Source organism: Saimiri boliviensis, chromosome 7 (genome assembly GCF_048565385.1).
Source record: "Saimiri boliviensis isolate mSaiBol1 chromosome 7, mSaiBol1.pri, whole genome shotgun sequence".
Lineage (NCBI taxonomy): Eukaryota > Metazoa > Chordata > Mammalia > Primates > Cebidae > Saimiri > Saimiri boliviensis.
The window spans coordinates 99,128,816-99,152,483 of record NC_133455.1 but is presented as its reverse complement, the minus strand read 5'-3'; positions in this window follow the sequence as shown (position 1 = coordinate 99,152,483).

Below are 23,668 nucleotides of genomic sequence, written 5' to 3'. Positions count from 1 at the left end.
CACCAAGCCAAGATTTCTGAGATGTGAGGAGCCCTGACCTGTTCCTGAGTATGTTAAATGTCATTTATTTACCCATCACCCCTCACAAGACTTTCTTTTAATCCCAACACTGGCTATCCAAGGATTCATTTTTGGTTTGCCTTGCTGTCCCCATAATATAGCACTCAGTCTAACACACAACATGCAAGCAACAAGACTGCTCAACTGAATAATCCTTGCTGCTGGTGGCAATAAGGTACATGTCACAAACCACATACTTCCTTATGTTGAACTTACTATATTGCATTTACTTGTATACCACATTATAAGCTTATAGAGGACAGCAGCCATCACAGCCGATCAACAAATATATGTTCAAATATTTGAAGTGTTCAAATATATGAAATATGTATATAAAATACATAAAGTCAGAGAAATGAATTTCTTCGAACTAGCATCTTTTCTAAAAAACTCATTTGAGCTAATTATTTCAAAATTGTCTACCATTTTTCAAATCACCATTGCTAAAAAGTTGTGGAATGTTATATATTGACTTTAATTGCCTCTTCTAATCAATTCCAATGGGTACAAAGGGGAAAGGAGAGATGCCCTCCAAAAGTCAAAGGTGAAAGAGTTGAAGAATTATTGCCTGCTAATTAGGTATTTTCTGTTGTGGCAGGGCTACTTAGTAAGCCCAATGAAATGGGAAAGGATTTCATGGTGTTGGTAGTGTCCGGCTGTCAGCATCCAGTCTCTGGGGCTTCTTGCCCAGCAGTCTGGAGCTAAGGGCAGACATATCTCCAAGTAACTTTACCTTTCTTAAACACACTAGGAATTTATCTAGTTGGGCCAAATGGTTCCCATGGATACATCTCATGTCAAGAATTATATGACATATGTATGCTATATGATTGAGACATTTTCAGTGTTAATAAATTTGAACTGGTGAATGTTAATGGAAAATAGAAAGTTCCTGAGTAAAGGCAAAAATTTGATGTGAAAATTTAATGCAAATCAACTTCCTGTGAGATACAGATTTTGATGCAATTCGTCAAATAAACTGTATTTTTCAGTGAGTCTAGAAAGATAGAACATGGATGACATCTTAAATATACACCATTCCAATTTTACCCAAGCTAAATAATTGTATCTTATTATAATAATAATACAAACTATTACTAGTTAATAATAGGGTTGAATTCATATACTAAGCACTTTACAACTACAAATACAGTGGTATTTTCAGTAGTGGTTGTCATCAAGTTTGCAAAAAACGTATTGCCTCCATTTTCATGTGCTCACATGCCTTAGTTCAATTGAATTTCCCAAAATTCTTGGGGAGAAAAGTCACAAAGGGGTGAAATAACTAAGTACAAGGGAAAGGTAAAGGAAGTCTGCTATTTGCAAAAGGATCTTGGTTTATTGTCGGGGAGGGGAAGGGAAGCATGACTGTAGGAGTCAGACTACTCTGGATTTGAATCCTGGCTCTTATTTATAAGATCTATAAGCTGTGTGACTTTGGGCAAATAAGCACTCTTTCCCAATCTGTAAAGATGGTGATAATAACACCCCTTCAGAAAGCTGATGCAAAGATTAAGCCAGATAATGCATGTGAACATGTCTTGCATCGCACATAGAAGATAGTACAGGCTCACAAATATCTAGTTTTCATCTTCACATAGAATTAATCCTTCGCTTAAAATTCATAGCTGACCCTGGGGAAACACCAAGAACTTTGCCCTCTCCTTCCCATTTTCCCCACATTCCCCCAGGTGGTCAGGCCCACCCTCACATTTTTTTCCATTCTCCCCTTAGGTCAAGTGAAACTTGTGATGTCAGATAACTGAGGTTTCAATGATTTAAAAGTGTACCTTCCTACAGGCAGCAGCAGTTTTTTAGAAATGTCTAGATTTGGGGTCCAACTTGTATCCTAAAGGAGCATCGGATAGAGACAGTGGTCTGTAAGGACTTTAATCCAGAAAAAAAATAAAAGAAAAGAAAACACAAGCTGAACAATCTGAGTTCCCCTGTCCTGGAGGCAGGTGTGGTAACTGATTCAGTGGAGGATGCAAGGGAAATGTTGCATGCTGACCTAACTAGATAATAGCACAAACTCTCTTCCTTGCAGGGAACTCAGAGCCCTTTATGATCGAAAGTTTCATTTGTCCTGGGAATAGATTTGCCTCGCTCTAGAAGTTCTGGAACACTCACAGGACCCTGAAGGGAACAAAAACCTTAAAACTGAAAAGGTCTTCATATGGTTTCCCTTTAGGATATGTTTAGTTCAATAGAGGAAATGCAGTTTACCTCCAAGATTTATTATGCACTTCTGGAAAGTAGACATTTACTCTCTCCTCATCACCAGGAATAGGCACAATTATGTCATTAGCCTTCCAAACATTCCTTTTGGATGGTGGTGAATTTCCCAATAACCATTATGGTCAAGCTGAGGTCAGGGGTAAACAAAAGGTTAAGCATCACAGAGTCTAGGGTCGTATAACTTCAGAGGCGAAAACAAAACCTTGATTGGAATCTAGGTCCTCTCTCTGGCTGACCACCTCATTCCCATGCAGGTTGGTGTGCCTCTTCTGATACTTACAGAGACTTCGAGTTCCTGATGTTCACAGGGCATGAGGAAAGCTCAAAAGAGATGGAAAAACGACCCAGTAACCATGGACAGAAGGAGAGGCTCCTCCACTGGCTTCATCATGGCTGTGTCCTGTTTATGACTTACGCAACTGCAGCTCTATAGAGAAAGTTCTAGACCCAATCAGTGGGCTTATTCCACAAGGTCAACCAACCTGGAGTGGGGCAGCAACAGCCAGTGCGGAGACAAAACTGGATTCTGGCAGCTAAACTTTTTCCTGCACTCTACCTAGGAAATAAGCAGACTAGTTGTCTCCTTTCATTATGTGAATTGTCTAATTTGCAGCTCAGATGCTAAGTTAAAACAACCAAAATATACCAAGATTCTACTGTGTGGTATATCCGACACTGGGCGTTTTACATATATTTTCTGTTTTAATTTTATTAACAAACTGCAAGTTATGTATTATGTTCCCACTTTACCAAGGAGAACATTGAGGCTCCTGGAGACTAAGTAATTTTTCCAAGTGAAGTAACAGAGCCGGGACTTTTGCTAAGCAAAGTTTAGCAGGCTACAAAGTCTATGATCTTTGTGTTTTATTTTCATTTTCTTAAAAAGAAATTCTCTGTAAGATAAAGTTCTGATCACAACATTCCTCTCTCTCTCTAGATGGCTCACCTAAAATTTCTGACAACCTGTTTCAGCTGGGGTTAATTTCTCTGAAGTGAAACCAGTTTAACCTCAGAAATCAATTTGCCTCCTTCCACATATGCCAAGGAAAGACTGTACATAGACACTGATCCACAAGACCTGGTTGACCACAGGATCCGCAAGAGATGTCCAAATTATGAACTTCCATAAAAAGAAAATGGTGGTTCTACGGCTGCCTGGAATGGTTGCAATTGCTCCCCAGGATAACAGCATTTATTGTTAAACTTGCCAGAAACATAACAGAAACATGAATGCTAATCTTTAAAATAAGCAGGACTCCTATCACATCCTTCTCTTGTTGCTTTTTTCTCTATACCCCCACTTTGGGACCTGCCTCAGTCTAGAATGTAGAGGCTCTGGAGCAGGGATTCTCAACTTCAGCACTGTTGACGTGTGGGACCCAGAATTTCTTGTTGGGGGGCAGAGGGGCCAGCAGTCTGTCCTGTGCATTGTAAAATGTTTAGTAGCAACCCTGGCCTCTACCCACTAGATACCAGTAGCACTCCCCCTCCTACATCACAAAAATCAAAAATGTCTCCAGATGTCACTGAATGTCTCCTGAAGGACAAAACTGCCTCTGGTTAAGAATCACCAGTCTCAGTCATGCACTTAGTTATAAAAACAAAAAAAGCTCTAGGAAACTATAAATAGAGCATTATTGTGCATCGCTAAGATCTTTTTTAAGAAACTACTATGCTTAATCATCTTAAAAGGCTGATAATCTGGACTCAAAAGAAAGTAGCTGGTATTTTGTAGGTGTCATCTGTGGAATAGAATAAAGAAGTTCCAACCTTACAGAATTTTGCAAGAAACGGATATTCATTTCCTGGGCTCTGAGTGGACAAAAAAACAAATAAATAAGCAAATAAATAAAACCCCTAATATGGAAAGGGGTGGTCTTTAAAATGTCTGCTTGTGTGTATACATTTTCAATTTAATCTTAACAGTTACGGGAATGGGAAAAATATAATTTTCCATTTCTACTCATACAAATTCTTTTTTGGTGCAAATAAATCAGAGAATAAAACACGAAGATATTCAGATGGCTTATCTTCTCACTTGTACTCTGTGCCAACGCACAAAGAAGTCATTTTCTTGAAAAGTAGGAAGGAAATGTCTATTGATAATATGCTATTTGAGTCTTGTAAAACTGTTTTAACTCTGTAAAGTTTTTGTCTTACGCTTTGGCTTGAATAAAGTTATAAAATGAGAAAATAGTCCTACAACATAGCATTATAAATATCAACTTAGGTGTGTTTGAACTTTTCACCTTTCTCAAAAAAAAATAATAATTAATCTGGCTAGAATCAGTTAAACCAGGGATTATTTAAGCAGGTTTTCAGCTGTTAGATTTGTCTGTGACTAAACACTATGTTATAGATGAAATGCAAACAAATGTCTCCACATTTTGGTGCAAGGCTGGCAGTGGAAGGATTGGATTGAGAAAAGCTGGAGATAGAACAATTTTAAGAAATAGAAGACATAAACTAATCACCAGAGAAGTCATTTCATATTGTCACATTTTATGTTGTGACCCTATTCATATTACAGACAGAATGTTCCAAATACTTGGGAAATATTCAGAGGAAAGATGTGTATGTAGACAGAAGTATATACATACACATTCACTTAATCCTCCCAACAACTATAAGAGATGAATACTGTTCAGTCAATACTGTGAATAGGAAGTGAATACTGTCACCATTTTTCCAAGAAACTGAGGCAAAAAGAGGTTAATTAGCTCAAAGCCAAATATTTAGCAAGAGGCAGACCAGGGATTTGAACCCTGGCAGCTTGATTCCCAAGCTCACACTCACCTATTATACAGAACTGCCTCTTTCAAAGGTTAGAAGCAAGGATCTAGGAAGGAAGTGGGATTGTTTGTCCGAAACAAGTACAAAGTCATGTATCATTTAAAATATGACCACACTGGAGGAAGAGCTGACAATTATTCAGTTAATTTGATCCCTGTAGAGAGAAATTTCTTAGGGGTTGATGGAAAAGGGTACTGACACATCCCCTTCTGCTCTCTGTACTCATCAAATTAGCCACGTAATTCCCAAATGCCAAACTCACTTGGTAGATACAGCTCTAATGTTATTCTTTAAAATAAACAGTTTTGTAAATAAGCATCCGCCCACTCCCACTCCCACTGAGGGCTAGAAAGCACCCTGTGTGGGAGACTGAGTCATCACATTAGATCTGGAGTGAGATACACCAGACTGAAGACGAGACGCTTCACAGTTACCTGGGAGACACTGCTAGGGTTGGACTGCTGTGCCCTGTTCCCACCAGCTGCTCCCACTCCTCTCCCATCTCCTCTTAGAAGTTCCCTCTCTTTCCCCTGTGCCTCCTCCTCAGTCTTCCCTTCCTCCCCCTGCCCTCTCAACATAGGCGTTCCCAAGCTTCCTTCCTCAGCCACGATCACGGGTCCAACGATGTTACAGAAGAATTCTACATCTCAGCCTCTGGTCTGACCCCTCCCTGAATTCCAAACCCTCTTTCTTACCTTCCTGCTGGGACAGCCCCTTTATGTGTCCAAAACAGAACTTGCAAGTGCCCTTTCCCAAAAAATAATCCCGAGGTCAATGATTGTAGTTAATGACCATTGTCTCTGTCACCCAGTTTTCCCTACCGCTTCCTACTATATCCCACCATTCACTCAGTGCTGACTTAAAATGTGTATTCACCTGAAATGTGCCTAATTTGAAATAAAATGCATTATAAAGGCTTAGTAGGAAATTTTACATATATATAATTAATACCTTCTATACTGATTGCATGTTAAAACATTTTAATACATCAGATTAAAATAGTTAAGTCATTTCACCAGTCTCTTTTTTTTTTTTTTTGAGACAGAGTCTCTGTCACTCAGACTGGAGTGCAGTGGTGCTATCTCAGCTCACTGCAACCTCCAACTCCCAGGTTCAAGCAATTCTCCTGTCTTAGCCTCCTGAGTGAGACTACGGGCACATGCCAGCATGCCCAGTTAATTTTTCTATTTTTGTAGAGATGAGGTTTTGCTCTGCTGGACAGACTGGTCTTGAACTCCTGACCTCAAGTGATTTGCCTGCCTCAGCCTCCCAAAGCAGTGGGATTACAGGCATAAGCCATCACGCCTAGCCTCACTTTAGACTCTTTAATGTAGCTGAATAATGACCACCCAAAGACATCGACATCCAAATCCCTGAAACCTGTGTATATGTTACCTTATATAACAAAAAGACTGCATACGTGATTAAGCTAAGGATATTGAGATGCAGGGGTTATCCTGTATTATCTGGATGGATGCAACATAATCACAGGGGTCCTTACAAGAAGGAGGCAGAGGGAGATTTAACTGCAGAAGATACTATCCCACTGGCTTGAAGATGAAAGAAGGGGCCACAAGCCAAGGAACGTAAGTGGCTTCCAAAAGCTGGAGTTGTCAATGAAACAGATTCTTCCCTAAATATTCCAGAGGAAAACAGCCAAGTCAACATCTTGATTTTAGACTTTTGACCTGCCAAACTGTAATAGAATACATTTGTGCTTTTTTAAACCACTAGGTTTGGTGTAACTTGTTACAGTAGCAATAGGCAACTAATACATGTGGCTACTGGGAAATTTAAAGTTACATGTGGTTGGTACTTTCACATTCTGTTTCTTTTGTTTTTGTTTTTTTGTTTTTGTTTTGAGACAGGGTTTTGCTCTGTCACCCAGGCTGGAGTGCAGTGGTGTGATCATGGCTCACAACAGCCTCAACTTCCTGGGCTCCAGCTATCCTCCCACCTCAGCCTCCCAAAGTGCTGAGATTACAGGCTTGAGCCATTGTGCCTGGCCAACATTCTATTTGCATATCACAGCGCTGCTCTAGAATCTTCTCCTTGTCAGTCCATTCTCCTGCAACACTGCTCTTATGCTGTTGCTTCCCTGCTCAAATGCTGCCATCAGCAACACAGGTGGATAAAATGAAGCCCAGATTCCTGTCTGCCTTTCAGATCTCTCTCCACCACTTCCTCATTTCCACCCTTTGAAGTTTCATCAGCATTATACCACCCGCACCCCCAAAAAAATCTTATCTTTCAACTGACATAGCCTACCTCTGCTTCCACAAGTTTCCCTTATTTTCCTGTTTTTATCTTTTTTGCAAGGTGTTTCCTCTACCATAAATGCATTTATTTTCTTTTTCATTTATTTCACGTATTTTCATTTTCAAAATCTTGTCCATCCTTGGAAATGTAGTTTAAATCTCACTTCTTCCAGGTAGGCTTCCTCAGCTCCCACTAGGATTAACTGTGCTCTCCTCTGTGTCTCCTAATGCATATTTTCACCTGTACATAACATTATGGAGATCTGACTTACCATGGAGATGTTGCTGCCCTGGGTGCTTCCTAGGGCAGGGGACCCATCATACTCATCCTGGTTCTGTGAATTGTGTCCCCCTCCAGGTTCACATGCTGAAGCCAAAACCCCTGATGTGATTTTATCTGGAGATAAGTTCTTTGGGATAGGGTCTTTAACTAAGGTCAAATGGGGTCATAAGGATGGAGCCCTAATCCAATAGGATTGTGGCCCTGTAAGCAGAGAAAGATCTCTCCTTCTCTATCTCTATCTCTACCTCTGACTCTCCTCCATCTTCCCCTATCATGTGAGGCCATAGCAAGAAGGCAACCATTAGCAAGTCAGGAAGAGAGCCCCACTGGCACCTTGATCTTGAACTTTCCAGCCTCAAAAACTATGAGAAAATAAACTTCTGTTTTTTTAAACTGCTCCGTCTATAGTATTTTCTTATAGCCAAAAGATTGGGCCTCTAGGGGCCACTCTAGGTTTCCCCTTTACTGCTGTGGTGCAAATGCTGAGAACTGACTTGCAGGCAGGGAACTATTTGAACAAAGGACACCTAGGAAAAGACTGGCTTTTCTTTGTGAGCTGATGAGATTCGTGACTAACAGCTCATTAATATTACCACAGTTGTATAGATAGGCTGCTGAAAGTCAGAATATACTGGAGACAGACAGATAGTCAAGGGAATCTGTGATATCAAATAAAAAGTTTTAGATAGAAGAGATCTGCATGTGCTTCTTGAAGGGTCTGGATGTTTATTTATGCCAGCCTCCACATTTGTAGCAAAACTGTAGCCGGAGCGCAGTCCTCAAAGCTCCTTATCTAGCATTTATTCAGCATTCTACTTTGCACGGCCATTTTTCTGTAATGCAGGCTTTAAAGAGATTTGTATATTTCTATGAATACAATATTTTAATAAGTATTAACTTCAAGTCATTCATTTAAAAACATACATTGGGCAAACATGCCAGATGAAAACTGTTATGCAACCCCAACATGAAAGGTCCCTGGAATACATTTGAAGGTGACATGATGACAGCTCTCTATTCTTAGTTCCCTGAGTGTCACCAGCTGTCCACCATGAGAATTCTGGAACATTTTCCCAGAGAACAATGTGTTGAATCATGCTACTTTTACTACCCTGTGAGAGAGTCGTATTAGCCTAATGCTCATGGCTTGAAATTTTTACCTTCAAATGGATCAGATTGAAATTAGACATTAAAAAGTGGGAAGTTGATTTCTACACCAACCAGTTCTCTGATTCTCCAGCACCAATTGGTGTCCAACAATTCAATTCCATTCTGACCATTCAGAGTTAGTATACAGGTTAAGGGCTCAGTCCAACAAGACTGTCCCAACTTTGAGACACTGCACATGGGGTCTGAAGCAAACGGGGTGCCCAGGCTACCCACCTACCTACCTGGCTAACTGCAAATTCAGAGCTTCCTCAGATCCCTCTGTCAGGTTCAATAACTTGCTAGAACAACTCATGGAACTCAGAAAGCACTTTACATACTATTACCAGTTTATCGTCAAGACTATAACTTGGGAACAGCCAAATGGAAGAGATGCACAGGGCATGATGTGGGGAAGGGGCATGGAGCTTCCATGCCCTCTCTGGGTTCTCCACCCTCCCAGCATCTTGATATGACTGCCAACCAGAAGCTCTCCAAACCCCGAGGTTTAGGGGTTTTTACAGAAGTTTCATGACATAGGCACGATTAATTAAATCATTAGCTATTGGTGACTGAACTAAACTATCATTTCCTCATCCCTCTCTGGAGGTCAGAGAATGGGGCTGAAAGTTCCAAGCTCCTAATCAAGACTTGGCCTTTCTGGTGACTGGCCCCCACCCTGAAGTTATCTGGAGGCCCTTCCAAGAGTCACCTCATTAGAACAAAAGAAGTTTCTGTCACCCTTATCACTCAGGAAATTCCACAGGTTTCAGGATCTCTGTGCCAGCAACTGACGGGGGACAAGGACTAAATATATACTTCCCATTACCCCACAATGAGGAAAGTATCTAACATTTCTTCCTAGAATAATATAAAGGTCATATTATTTGTATCAATCTGCACAGTAACCTGAGAAGGTTGGTAAAACAGATATTTGCATCCCTGTTTCATAAATCAGGAAGTTTCTAAAGCTAGGATGTGGGGAAAGTCAAACTCATGTTCTTACACGTGATCAGAAAACATTTTTAAATGTAGACAACTCATGCACTATTCAATCTAAAGAGAAACCAAGGAATCTACTAGTTCATCATCCTAGGTCTGGGCCAGCAAAGCTGGGAAGTGCTTGCTTCCTCTCCCCACTGAGCTTTAGACCTTCCTCGCCACACTGTCTAAAAGTGCTTTGCCAGCTACCAACCCCACAAAATCCAAATGCTCACGTAGATATTTGTTTTTATTCAGGAAGCCTGACTGACCTTTTCAACTAAGCCAGATTCCCCTATTCATCAATGCTGTCCCGGCACCACTGACTTCACCATGGCACTTACCACTCCAGTAATTTCATATCAGTTATGTAATTATTTAATTATACAAGATGGTATAACATATTTTAATGTCTCTCTTTCCCCACCAGTCCATAAGCATCATGATCCCACCAGTTTATCCCCAGCATCTAGTAGAAGGCTAAATTTGAATAAATATTTACTAAATAGACTCATTTATCTTGATCTCATCCTGTGATTCTAGTCCAATTATTTTTATTTACTGTACTATGGAAACCTGAATTACTCTTTCTCTGTTTATAATCACAAACTGGGCAGAATCTTAAAGTAGTATTCTGTTCAATGTGGAGTTTCTTAATTAAGAGAAAGTAAAAATTTGCATAAATGCTAAAGTTTAATGTGTCCCTTCTCACAGACCCAGGCCCCCATGCCTAATAGAACCTGCCTGTAAAATCTGGCTCATTAATCTTGTTATCTTAGATGGAACCCTAAAGTCTCAGGCTTCACTAAATGACGAATACAGATAGACCCCTACCAGCATTAACAAATAATTGTGTTTGATTCCAAAAGATGTGTGAACATTCAGGAAGTCCTCCTTCTGCCCGGGCTCTGTGGCTCACGCCTGTAATCCCAACACTTTGGGAGGCTGAGACGGGCAGATCATGAGGTCAAGCGATTGAGACCATGCTGGCCAACATGGTGAAACCTCGTCTCTACTAAAAATACGAAAACTAGCTGGGCATGATGGCATACGCCTGTAGTTCCAGGTACTCGGGAGATGAGGCAAGAGAATCACTTGAGACTGGGAAGCAGAGGTTACAGTGAATCAAGATCGTACCACTGCACTCCAGCCTGGAGACAAAGCGAGACTCCATCTCAAAAAAAAAAAAAAAAAAAAAAAAAAACACGAAATCCTCCTTCTGCCTCAAATATGTCAAGAAATCTTCAGGATAAATCTACTGGGCCATTGTTCCCCACCCCTCTCAGGTGAACCACGACCACACATCTCCAATCCCCTATAGAAGTCAACTGTGGATCAGAATTTCTGCTCCTGTGGCATTGTTCCTTGAAAATTCTGACAGTAAAATTGGCATGCCACACAAGAGTTGTATGAAAAGAGACGATTCCTTCTGCGTGACATTCACCTGGGTTCAAGGCCACGTGATTTACTGGCAGGCTTCCTCTCCACAGGTGACGCTTTTTCCCAGGGTTTGGGTTAGAGGGAGCCCCATGACAGATGGTTGTCATGCTTCTCACTCTGACCTCCAGGCTGAGGCTGGGTCCGACTCCCTGTGCCAGCCTCCCTCTTACACAAGCCCTCTCCAGAGGCCGCCGGGGTCTCTACCTGGCTCAAACTCCAACTCCATTTGGGTTATGCTAGTCCACCAGACATATTTTTGTCAGTCTGGCTGTGTCAATATTTCTTCCCAGCAGATCTTTAGTAAATTGAGGCAGGCAAACATGCCTGAGAGGAAAGCTGCCTCCTCACTCAAATCACCAGAAAGAGCTGTGTCTTAGCTTTCATGCTGCTACAACACTCTGTTGGAATTAGAATAGATAACTAAGCCGTCCAGGTATTAGACACATTCAAGCTCTCTAGGAGAGTGGGTTACATCCTAAGATTTCAGTAAAAGAGACATTTACTTACTTAAATTCTAACTACCTCATTTACTATCTAGGTTACCTCAGGCAAATTTCTTAACCTCTTTGGGCCTCGATTTTCTTAGCCATAAAATCAGTATTAAAATATCTATCCCAGGTGGTAGGTATGAGTATTAAAAATGAAATAGTATATGTCAAATGGCCTGGCCCAGAGGAAGTAAAAATAAAACTTACTGCCCAGATACCTTTTCTTCAAAGCCATTAAGACTGAAGTGAAGAGAGAGAGGGATGGAGACCTCTGTATAGATGTAAAAGAATGAGAGGAAGAGACCGGGGCCCAATATTGGTGTCCACTGATTTATTCAGTACAAGAATTATTTCTTCCAAAACACATTCGCATCTCACCATCAATTCAGCATTCACACTTCTTCTGGGATTGGTTAATGCAGCCACTGCTATTTTATCAACCCTTTCTGGAGAAAATCGAGGCACCAAGGAGGTGACGTTTTATGTTCCTCCAGAAAGTCAAGAGAAGTATAAAGTCAAATTAATCACAAGCCAAGACAAAAATATATAGAACATTTTAGATTGCTTGGTATTTTAAATGGTTAATCTGCTACTTACTTCTTATATAGTGCCTACTGCATATCAGCCACTCTGCCACGTGCTTTATGCAATATTTTTATTCAACAAATATTTGTGGACCATCCTTGAAAACCAGACACTATTCTGGACCCTGAGAATATAATGAGAAGCAAAGAGACATGTACACTCTGCTCCTGCATAGTCCTGTGCAGAAACCAACCAAATAGTCATACAAGTAAGTGAATAATTACACAATGTGATAAGCACAATGAAAGAGAGTTACACAGCATGAATAGAGTACACAATGGTTTGTAAAACACAGCTTTTCAGCAGAAGTGTCATTTGAGGTGAAATCTAAGGATGAAATACAGTGAACTAGGGCACCACGAGGGAGAGAAGTTTCTGGGCAGGGGAAACAGCCAGTACAAAGACCCTGGGGCAGGACAGAGCAGGCAACATTCAAGAAACTAGGCGAGTAGCTGGTTCACAGAAAGAGAGAGAAGAATGAGGTCAGATGAATCTCGAGAGACCCTGAGGCTCTAGTATTCTATTAGTAAACTTTAGGCTTCATCCTAAAAGCAATTAAGTCATTAAATCAATCAATCAATTAATTTACCTGTTTAGGCATCTGGGATTTTTCAGGGATATCATCCTACCATAAACATCTACATAATATTTAGTGTAGAATTCAAATCCACTAGACGATGAAATAAATATTGTCTGCATCTAATTCAGATCCCAATAGCTTTTATGAATGAATAGCTGTCAGATAGGCCTACCCTTCTTTATCCATAAATTCCTCTGCAGACTTTTAGAACCAAACGGTTGCATATGCTGTGTCACTCAAAATGTGGGTTCAGTGGAGACAGAAAATGTATTTGGGATGCTAAGACAGACCTCTGCTTCTCATGTATGTTACTACATGTATAAGACATTTTGAGGTAAAAGCTGAATTTCGGCTTCAAAGTGTTCTTAAGAAAGCTACATCTGCACCACTCAACACAGTAATCTGGAAATTCACATGGTAAGAATTAAGCATTTCTCACTCAGTTATAAACTGTGAAATGCATTTGAAAATATAATGTATAATTAGAATTAGCATTTTGTCATACCGGGCCAGCAGTCGCTATCTGATTACATTCATTAGAGTGTGAAGATCGTTAAGGTGAATGGTACAATGATCTCCATGAGCTGTCCCAGGCTTAGGAAGGCCTTAATAAGGACAAATTCACCTTGGCTCTCAGAACACCACATGTCACATCAGAACACAGTTCATCAGATGGCAGTTTTAAGACAAGGCTTGGGAAACAGACTTTGAGAAAGTTTCCAGATGCAAGAAATGTCACAAATAGTCCACAATTCCTTAAAGCTCTTCATCATCCCACCCCATATGCCAGGATGGCAAAAGTATAGTGTTTCATTTAGCAGTGTCTTTTTCTCTTAAATTTACTTCATGAGTAGCATACCCCTTTCTAAATTAAAATGAGTTTAATTGAAAAGTTTCTCATTTTAAGAATGTTTCATCACCTTTATGGATACCAAAAATATCAGAAAATTTTAAGAATTTTTGCCAAAGTGGAGTTAAGTAATCATTGCTCTTTGTCTTGGCCAGGACTCCAAGGACTCTGGAACAAATATACAAAATTTGTAAGAGATGGAGGAGAAAACAAATTCTGTGTTAAATATTCAGAATCAACTGTTTTAGGATCATGAATTTTTGAGATCCTAAGAAAAGCACATCGTTGTTTAATTAATTCCTAATTTCTGGACTAGCAGCTAATTCATGTCCTTAATTTTTTTTGTTTACTCTTTGGCCATTATATTACTATGTCCCTCAGATAATTGCTAAGCAAAAGGAAGCAACAAAATGAAAACAAATCTCTGTGGTATCTTGTTAGCAGCTCTTGTGAACGTTTAGTTAAGGAAACTGAAGCTTTCCCATCCAGTAAGATGTCTGCATCATATGTCTGTTTGTATGCTCTCCCAGTCCCTTGTTCATGCATCTCATCAAGACCTTTGCCTGCGTGTCTTCGGGATTTAAAGAACAAAACTTCACAAGGAATTTTAACAGCTGAACTCCCAATGTGTTTGTAATGTGCACAGCACAACTTAATCTAAAAAGTTGCATCATTTTATGGAAAGAGCACTAGATTCTGAGTCAGGAAAGCCATGCTGGCAGCTCTGCCTCTACTAGGAACTTGATCCTAGATTTTTCATAAGGGACAGTTCAAGTCAAATTTTCTTCACCTTTCACAACTGTCCTTAGAATGAGACACCATCATCTTCAGCACTCCACAAGCACTGTTCCCCTCTCATCACTGGTCTATAGTAACTGTAAACATATAGATGCCTCTCTATTCACTTCCAATCCTCATCCTCACTGCCACCTTTAGTTTCCTTGAAAGCAAAAGTAAAACATTCATTTTTATCTCCTTAATGATTTGAATGGTGCTTGACACATAGAAGGTCTTCAACAAATATTCGTGGGATAAATGGATGGCCATGAATTCTCGCCTAGTCTTACAGTAACAAGCCTTTGTTTCTCTCTATATTTCTCCAGGCATCCCTTCAGGACCTCTTGCCCTGTAGACTGTATTCTGATTGTTATCTGGTGTTGGAAATCACCGCTTGGTGTCACAAAGAAAATCAGCACTGAGACAAAGGATCTTTCAGCAACACAGTTTTTACTTCCTGGGCTGCAGGAAGGGTACTCTGACCGCGAGATGGCTAGTGAGAGTACCTGGATAACAAATTTTAGGCTTAGACTAGTAGAAAATATATGTACTAACTTCAAAACATCACTTTAAGGTAACAAATTTCTCTAGATCACTTAAGATGGGTTCCTAAGTGAACTGAGCTGTGATTCTATCACTCCCCAGCAGAACATATGTTGCAAACATCCACAGTCATCTTTCTCATCCCACACATTCTTCTAGAACGTCACCACTCCCTGTCAAAAAGTGGAATCCATGTTCTCCCCATTTAAACCTAGGGAGGGCCTCTGTGACTGCTTGGAATAACAGAGTACAGGGCTAATAATGCTATGTAACTTCCAAACTAGTTTTTAAAAGGCAACACAGCTTCCACCTGGCTCTCTGCCATGATACTTGTTCTTACAACCCAGCCACCATTTTGTGAGGAAGCCCAAGCTACATACAGAAGGCCATGTTAGGAGGGAGCCAAGCCCACAGCCCTCAATCCCATCCAAGCTCCCAGCCAATCTCCAGTACACATTTGCCAGACATGTGTGTCACCTTGAAGCAGACCCTCCAGCCTTCAATTAATCTACCTTACTTGACACCACATGGAGCAGAGACAAGCTGAGCTCTACCCAAATTACAGATTCGGGAACAAAATAAATGATTATTGTTATTTTAAACAACTAAGTTTTTTGTTTGTTTGTTTGAGACAGAGTTTCGTTCTCATTGCCCAGGCTGCAGTGCAATTGCACAATTTCAGTTCACCACAACCACCACCTCCCAGGCTCAAGCGAGTCTCCTGCCTCAGTCTCCTGAGTACCTAGGATTACAGGCATGCCCCACCCCACCCGGCTAATTTTGTATTTTTAGTAGGGATGGGGTTTCTCCATGTTGGTCAGGCTGGTCTCAAACGCTCAACCTCAAGTGATCCGCCCACCTTGACCTCCCAGAGTGCTGGGATTATGGCCATGAGCCACCATGACTGGCTGCAACTAAGTTTTGAAGTGGTCTGATACACAGCAAAAAAGGTAACTGGAACAGTAAGTATGATGGTGAGAGCAAACCAGAAGGCTAATTTTGTTTTTCAAGTGATTCACAATGAAACTTGAAATCTAAATGCATTTAAACACTTCACTTCTTAAAAGTATTTGTGATGATTTAAAAAAAAAAAAAAAAAAAAGGACCTGAGTATAGATTTACTTTTTAATGGAGCCTTTGTTATATAAAAGCTATTCCTGTCTTATTTCCAACTATTTGGGGTCCTAAAGTAGTGAACTTTTTAAAATTTTACAAGTCCTATATTTCTGAATGCTACTCCTTTTTACTTCTATTTATAAACAAGTCCATGTTTACCTGGGTTTTCTCTCTTATTTTCTAATACTTGTTAACTTCAACTAATCATAGCCAATACACACTACTGCCATTCTGTTTTCCAGCCACTTCCCCTAGAGGTGTGGGCCACATGGGCACATGGCCTTCCAAGCTACCACAGACAACGTTGTATCAAAGGCCTTGTCACTGTATAACATGATCCTGTTTTTCCAGTCTCTGATATTCATTTCCTCGAATCCTACCTCTTGCTACCTTCCACCAACCTCTAAGCCAATTTCACACCTTTTAGGATGTATTAAGGCAGAACGTCACTTTGTGTCACAGAATATATATAAATTATGATAATTCTACCTACGTAACAATAAATTGCAGTGGCTTAACCAGTGGTGTGCTGGTAAAATGACTCCCTGAAATAAAAGCCCTGATTTATAGCACTTGCCAACCTCTGTATTGTAAGTGCTCCAATCACACTGATTCCAAGCTATCAACTTGATGTCAACTGGCTTACACAATTCCTGAAAATTTAACAGTCAGCTCTTGCCAGCCAGTGAAAGTCAGAGAGTTAATTTAAGCACACTAGTGGGTTTAACCCAGTGTATAAAATTCAATCAACAGTGGGAGAGGTTGAGAAAAAGAGCTTGCTTCAGAGCAACCCAGGGTGAAAAAGGCTCTGGCCCATTCAATACATGGTTTTCAAGGTCATTTGATGCCAAAATTTATCTAGCAGATGGGGAGGAAGGATGATGAGGATCCTCAGGGAGGATTTTATAGGCCAGGCCTGGAAGTGATGTACATAACTTTCAGTCACATTCCATTTGCCAAAATCTAGTTTATGACTACTCCAAACTGCAAGGAAGGGAGGAATGTAGTCTAGTTGTACATCCTGGTAGAAAGGGAAACAGGTTTATCTAACACCTGTCCCGTCTCTGCCACTGGCCCCAGACCCAAGCAGGTCAGTATTTTAGCCACAGGGATGAAATTATGATCATCATGGTACAAAGCATGGCCTAATGTTTTCAGGAACTATACAGTCACTGTAGCTGCAAGCACTTCAGCAGGCCCAGCTCTGACTGGCATGTTCTACCAGGTTCATGGTAGAGGTGACTTGCTCAAGTGAAGTAACAGAGCCCTAGTTTTCTTATCTGTTTATATGATCTTGAATACCCAGGATGACAAGAAAAACATTGAACTTAGAATGCAGAGGAAGCTTCATAATGAGTTCAAACCTTTACAGAGAGACAGCTTCAGTTTAATCAGTCAGGGATTCCTAGCCCAACTTTGTCACTGTCAGCTCTCTCTGATTTAAGTCCCCTATATGAAAGTTGAATAATTACACCTAATTCACAAAATACTGATGAATAGGTTGGATAATTACCACAAAATACTAGCACAGAGTAGTTACTCAAGAAATGTTATTTCCTTCTCCGCTCCCCACCTAACAAGGGACATATTCAGCCAAATTCCGGTAGGCAAGGTTCATTGCTGGTGCTCCTCCACAGATATTTTTAGAACGTCTACCACTTGACATGATCCACAGCAGATTCTGAAGCTTCCCTCTCTTTTCCCAAGAAAATTTCTCTGGCTTCTCATCTGAGTCATGCTTGGTTCTCTACTAACCAGGTTAATGTGTTTAGTAATTTGTGAACATTCTGGAGATATTGCTGTTGCCAGAATAACTGGGGGAAGAAACTCAGAGATGATAAACATCCTGCAATACCCAGGAATTAGACACAAGAAAAAAATTACCCTTGCCATCGTATCAATAGTTCCTCGTTCCTCCCACTATATAGAATTTAATAGTGAAAATTTAAAAAAAAAAAAAAGCTTCATAATGGGGAAACAGAAGGAGTCCTCTAAGACACCATACACTGGCCACTCTTCTGCACCTTAGTTTTGACTCACACATCCCCTGAGGTGTTTCTGCAAGAGAGAAAGCCTTGTGCTTTTCTCCTCCACCAAGTAGCTAGACTGCACTTCACCCCATCCCAGAAGTTTTCTGACCACTTTTTCTGTGCATCTGACCTCATGATCCAAGTACACATAATAAACTCTGTGGGAATCGTCCCAAGGGTTAAAGCCATTCCTTTCCACTTAAAATGGTGATGACTGACCTGGGAAGCAATAATTAAGTCTGAGTATAGATAAACAATAGGCAAGCTTGCACAACCAAATTCCTCATTACAGTCAGGTCAGAGTTAAAACTAATGACAAGTTGTGTCAAAAATAATGACACACAAAAAACTCTCGCTTAAGTGTGTTTAATTCACAGATAGTCACTTTTAAGCATAAAACAGGCCTCCTATTCATTTGGATGTCAGGAAATGGCAAAGTTGATACTGCTTAATGTAAGAAACTATTAGCCGATGCATATTTAGATTTCTGTTTAAAAACTAGAGTGTTAAATCTCTTCCCCTAAAAAGACTTTCAAGTTGATCAAAGATACAGGATTGTCCTAATTCTTTTCCAATGTAGACGATCTTTAAAAAGTTTGAGCAGGAAATGTGCTCCGACGAAGTAAAATTAGATCTCTTACGATGCTTGCAATTTAAGATTTTTATCTTTCTGATGGGACTAATCCCAAAGTATTTTATGACTGGGTGAAGTCCCTTTTTCCATAGCATGGGTTCCGAGTCCGAGACCCAACAGGTCATAGGTTTGCCTTCTATAATATACATTTTATGAAATAAACTGCTCCAAGGCTGAGTTGAAAAGCACAGAAGGTGCTCGAGTGCCGCAGTCCGCCTGCGATCCTGCGCGCTCACAGACACTGGGCACCAGGCCCTCGGGCCCCAAACCAAGGAAGTTGCTTAAGAAAGAGCTGGCTCATCCCTGGGGTCATTTAACCTTCACTCCTCAGACCGAGCTTGTTTCAGCATTCTGCTCCTCAGATCCAGCTTTCGGCCCCCAGTTCCTGAGGGGCCTTTACGCCCCTCGTCTCTTGTCTTACGACCCACAGAGGACCTCTCTGATTAGAATGGAAGCAGCAGATGAAGCTGGACCTGAACATTTTTCCATGAGCCTGAAATCTCTGTTGACATTTCCTCTGCCTCTCAGCCAGGACATTTTGAATCAGCCAGAAACTATCTGATTTCTCCATTTGACGTGATTACCTGAACACAGTGTAGCAGGAGGCCCAGACAAGATGCACGGGGTTGTTGTGAACTAAAGCTCCTTATTCCTTGAGATTAAAAGATACATGGTAATTCTGCTGCCCGAGGCCAGAGGCATCCAGTTTCCCAGTGCAGACTTCCTCAAATTGGAAAGGAACTATCATTAAAAACATTATTAAAGATCTGTTTCCCAGCAGGGAACCAGTGGCCCCTCAGTTAGAAAACAGCGCTTTACTGCTGCCCACAGGCCCTTTCTTTGGAATCTAGACACCATCCCAAGTTAAAGGAAACAGGTCGTAGATTCACCGGGTCCTTCCCCAGAATTCCCACCAAGATTCTGCCCAGTAAAGGGGTGCCAAACACGTCTTTTCCTCCATGCCAACAACTTCATCGTAAGGAGCAGTCTCAAACTTTGCCTGCCTTGTATCTCACAGTCCTCTGTGAGAACCACATTAGTGCCTCTGTTTTGCAGATGAGAAAACTGGGGTCCAGCTTCCACAAGTGATCAAGGGTCAAAGGAAGAGAAGCAGCCAAATGAAGAGTGCAACCCAAACAGTCCGGGCTCCAAGACCAGAGCTCCTGCCAAGCCCCCGCCCTGTAGCTGGCTTCTCAAAGCCTCCCTTCCTGGCAGCAGCAGAGAGCACCCAGCCATGCCTTCGTTCTTGTTTACTGAGCAGTGCTGGAAAGTTAACTGCAAGAAATCAGCAAGTATTAACCTGCAACTAACGTGGGTCTCATCATCTCTGTACATGAGTTTTCTTAATCGGACAAATCTAAATAAGACACTCGTGTGGGTATTTACTGTAATTCAGCCTCCAGACCACAACTGGAGAGCATGTTGCTGCTGGCTCTTAGCAGGTCAATTAGTGGGTGGATACTGGCATCCTCCAGGAACCATATCCTGCTTTACAATATTTAGCCTACTCATACGCCTGTAAATTATAGGAACTGAAATACGACATATTATATACCCAGGTCCACACCACCAAAGGGAATCACCCTAATAATATTCAGTCAAAAATGGCCCAACTCAAGCCTGAATTATTTAGGTAATTAAGGGCAAGCCAAAGCTATTTGTCCAAATTACCTAGTGGCATGTAATTTTCTGTGCTCTCTGGACAAGCTTTGTAAACATCAGTCATGCTTTTGTGTACTTCATATGTTGTCATATATGTTTATCATTACAGGTTGATGTGAATTTTCATATTTTGTAGGCTCAGTTATTCCTGTGGGTATTTCCAGTTTTAAATGAAGTGCTTATTTCACAAACCACAATTTCAACCATTCCAAGATCCATCGCTAAACTTATACTTTAAACAACTAGAAAACATATAAAGTTGTCGAGGCAGGACTTTCAAGATGGCCGCCTAAGAACAGCTCAGGACTTCAGCTCCCAGTGAAAGTGCAGAGGGTGAGTGGACGCCGCATTTCCAGACGAACTCTTATTGCCCACAGACCAGGAGATACCCAGGCAGAGGGGTCGCCAGCGTCGCAGTCCCAGCCGGTGCGGCTGTTTTGGCCCCCGCGGGGCTGATTCCGCCCGCGCGGCTGCTGTGACCACTCCCTGTTGCCGCGGTTCTCCGTACAAAAGCCACTGGTCTGGGAGCCCTCTTAGCTGGCGAGCAGAGCCTTGAGACGGCAGAATAGCCCATTCATCTGAAATAGTGAGTCAGGCCAGGAGATTCCTAGGCAAAAAATCCGCCAGGAGCCCGCGCCGCGGTTCGAGCCGACTCCGTGAGTCGCAGCACGGGAGATCCCGGCGCCTTTTCAACAAGCGACCGGAACGCGGGGTCGTTCAACTTAAAAGAAAAGACTCTGAGTCAGGGAGCCAGGTGATCAGGCTCGGTTGGTCCCACCCCTATACCCCCAACAACAACGAAAACAAAAACAGTAATCAGAAACCCTCTGGGTTGAGCCCTTCAAACCAAGCACAGCTGAACTGGGCGGTCCGGCTCCGTGGGGGAGGGGCTTCCGCCATTACTGAGACTCTCCACCGCTACGGAGGCAGGCTGCCGTTGCCGAGGCAACCCGCCATTGCCGAGGCAACCTGCCACAAGAGAGAGAGTCCGCCATAACAGAGGCGGGGCCACCATTGCCCAGACAGTTCTAACTACGCCCATATAAAAAGGACTACAGGGAAGAGCTCAGGGCAGCTGGGCGGAGCCCACAGCAGCTCAGCAAAGCCCCTGCGGGCAGGCAGAGGCTAGGCGTGCTGCTAGCTGGGCGGGTCCGACCTGAAAAAAAAAAAAATCAAAAAAGGCAGTAGTGCAAGGGAAACTCATAAAGCTCCAACTCCCTGGGACAGAGACAGACAACAGGTGGATAAACCCACAAAAATGGGTAGAAACCAGCGTAAAAAGGATGAAAACCCCCGAAACCAGAACACCTCTCCTCCTAAAAGTGATCACAACTCCTCACCAGCAAGGGAACCAGACCGGATGGAGAAGGAGGGTGATGAAATGACAGAATCAGACTTCAGAAGATGGGTAGTAAGAAACTACAATGAGCTAAAAGAACATGTTCTAACCCATCGCAAAGAAAATAGGAACCTTGAAAAAAGATTGGACGAACTGCTGACGAGAATGGACAGCATAGAGAGGAGAATAAGTGAATTGATGGAGCTGAAAAACGCAACACGAGAACTTCGTGAAGCATGCACAAGCTTCAACAGCCGAATTGACCAAGCAGAAGAAAGGATATCAGAGGTCGAAGACCAACTCAATGAAATAAAAAGAGAAGGCAAGAACAGAGAAAAAAGCGCAAAAAGGAATGAACAAAATCTTCAAGAAATGTGGGACTATGTGAAAAGACCTAATCTACGTCTGATAGGTGTACCTGAATGTGATGAAGAGAATGAATCCAAGCTGGAAAATACTCTTCAGGATATTATCCAGGAAAACTTCCCCAACCTAGCAAGGCAGACCAATATTCAAATCCAGGAAATACAGAGAACACCACAGAGATATTCCTCAAGAAGAGCAACCCCAAGGCACATAATCGTCAGATTCACCAGGGTTGAAATGAAAGAGAAAATGCTAAGGGCAGCCAGAGAGAAAGGTCGGGTTACCCACAAAGGGAAGCCCATTAGACTCACAGCAGATCTCTCAGCAGAAACCCTACAAGCCAGAAGAGACTGGGGGCCAATATTCAACATCCTTAAAGAAAAGAACTTTCAACCCAGAATCTCCTATCCAGCCAAACTCAGCTTCATAAGTGAAGGAAAAATAAAATCCTTTGTGAACAAGCAAGCACTCAGAGATTTCATCACCACCAAACCTGCTCTACAAGAACTCCTGAAAGAGGCTCTACACACATAAAGGAAAAACCAGTACCAGCCACTCCAAAAACACACCAAATGGTAAAAAAGCAGCAACACAATCAAGAATCTGCATCAACTAACCAACAAAACAGCCAGGTAGCATCAAAATGACAGCATCAAATTCACACATAACAATACTATCCCTAAATGTCAATGGACTAAATGCCCCAATCAAAAGACACAGACTGGCAAATTGGATAAAAAGCCAAAACCCATCAGTGTGCTGTATCCAGGAAACCCATCTTACATGCAAGGATACACAAAGGCTCAAAATAAAGGGATGGAGGAAGATCTACCAAGCAAATGGAGAGCAAAAAAAGGCAGGAGTTGCAATTCTCATCTCTGATAAAATAGACTTTAAAGCAACAAAGATCAAAAGAGACAAAGAAGGACATTACATAATGGTAAAAGGATCACTGCAACAAGAAGAGCTAACGATCCTAAATATATATGCACCCAATACAGGAGCACCCAGATACATAAGGCAAGTTCTTAATGACTTACAAAGAGACTTAGACTCCCACACAATAATAGTGGGAGACTTTAACACCCCATTGTCAATATTAGACAGATCAACCAGACAGAAAATCAACAAGGATATCCAGGACCTGAACACAGACCTGGAATGAGCAAACCTAATAGACATTTACAGAACTCTCCACCCCAAATCCACAGAATATACATTCTTCTCAGCACCACATCACACCTACTCGAAAATTGACCACATAATTGGCAATAAATCACTCCTCAGCAAATGCAAAAGAACAGAAATCATAACAAACAGTCTCTCAGACCACAGTGCAATCGAGTTAGAACTCAGAATGCAGAAACTAACTCAGAACCGCACAGCTTCATGGAAACTGAACAACTTGCTCTTGAATGTTGACTGGATAAACAATGAAATGAAGGCAGAAATAAAGATGTTCTTCGAAACCAATGAGAACGAAGACACAACATACCAGA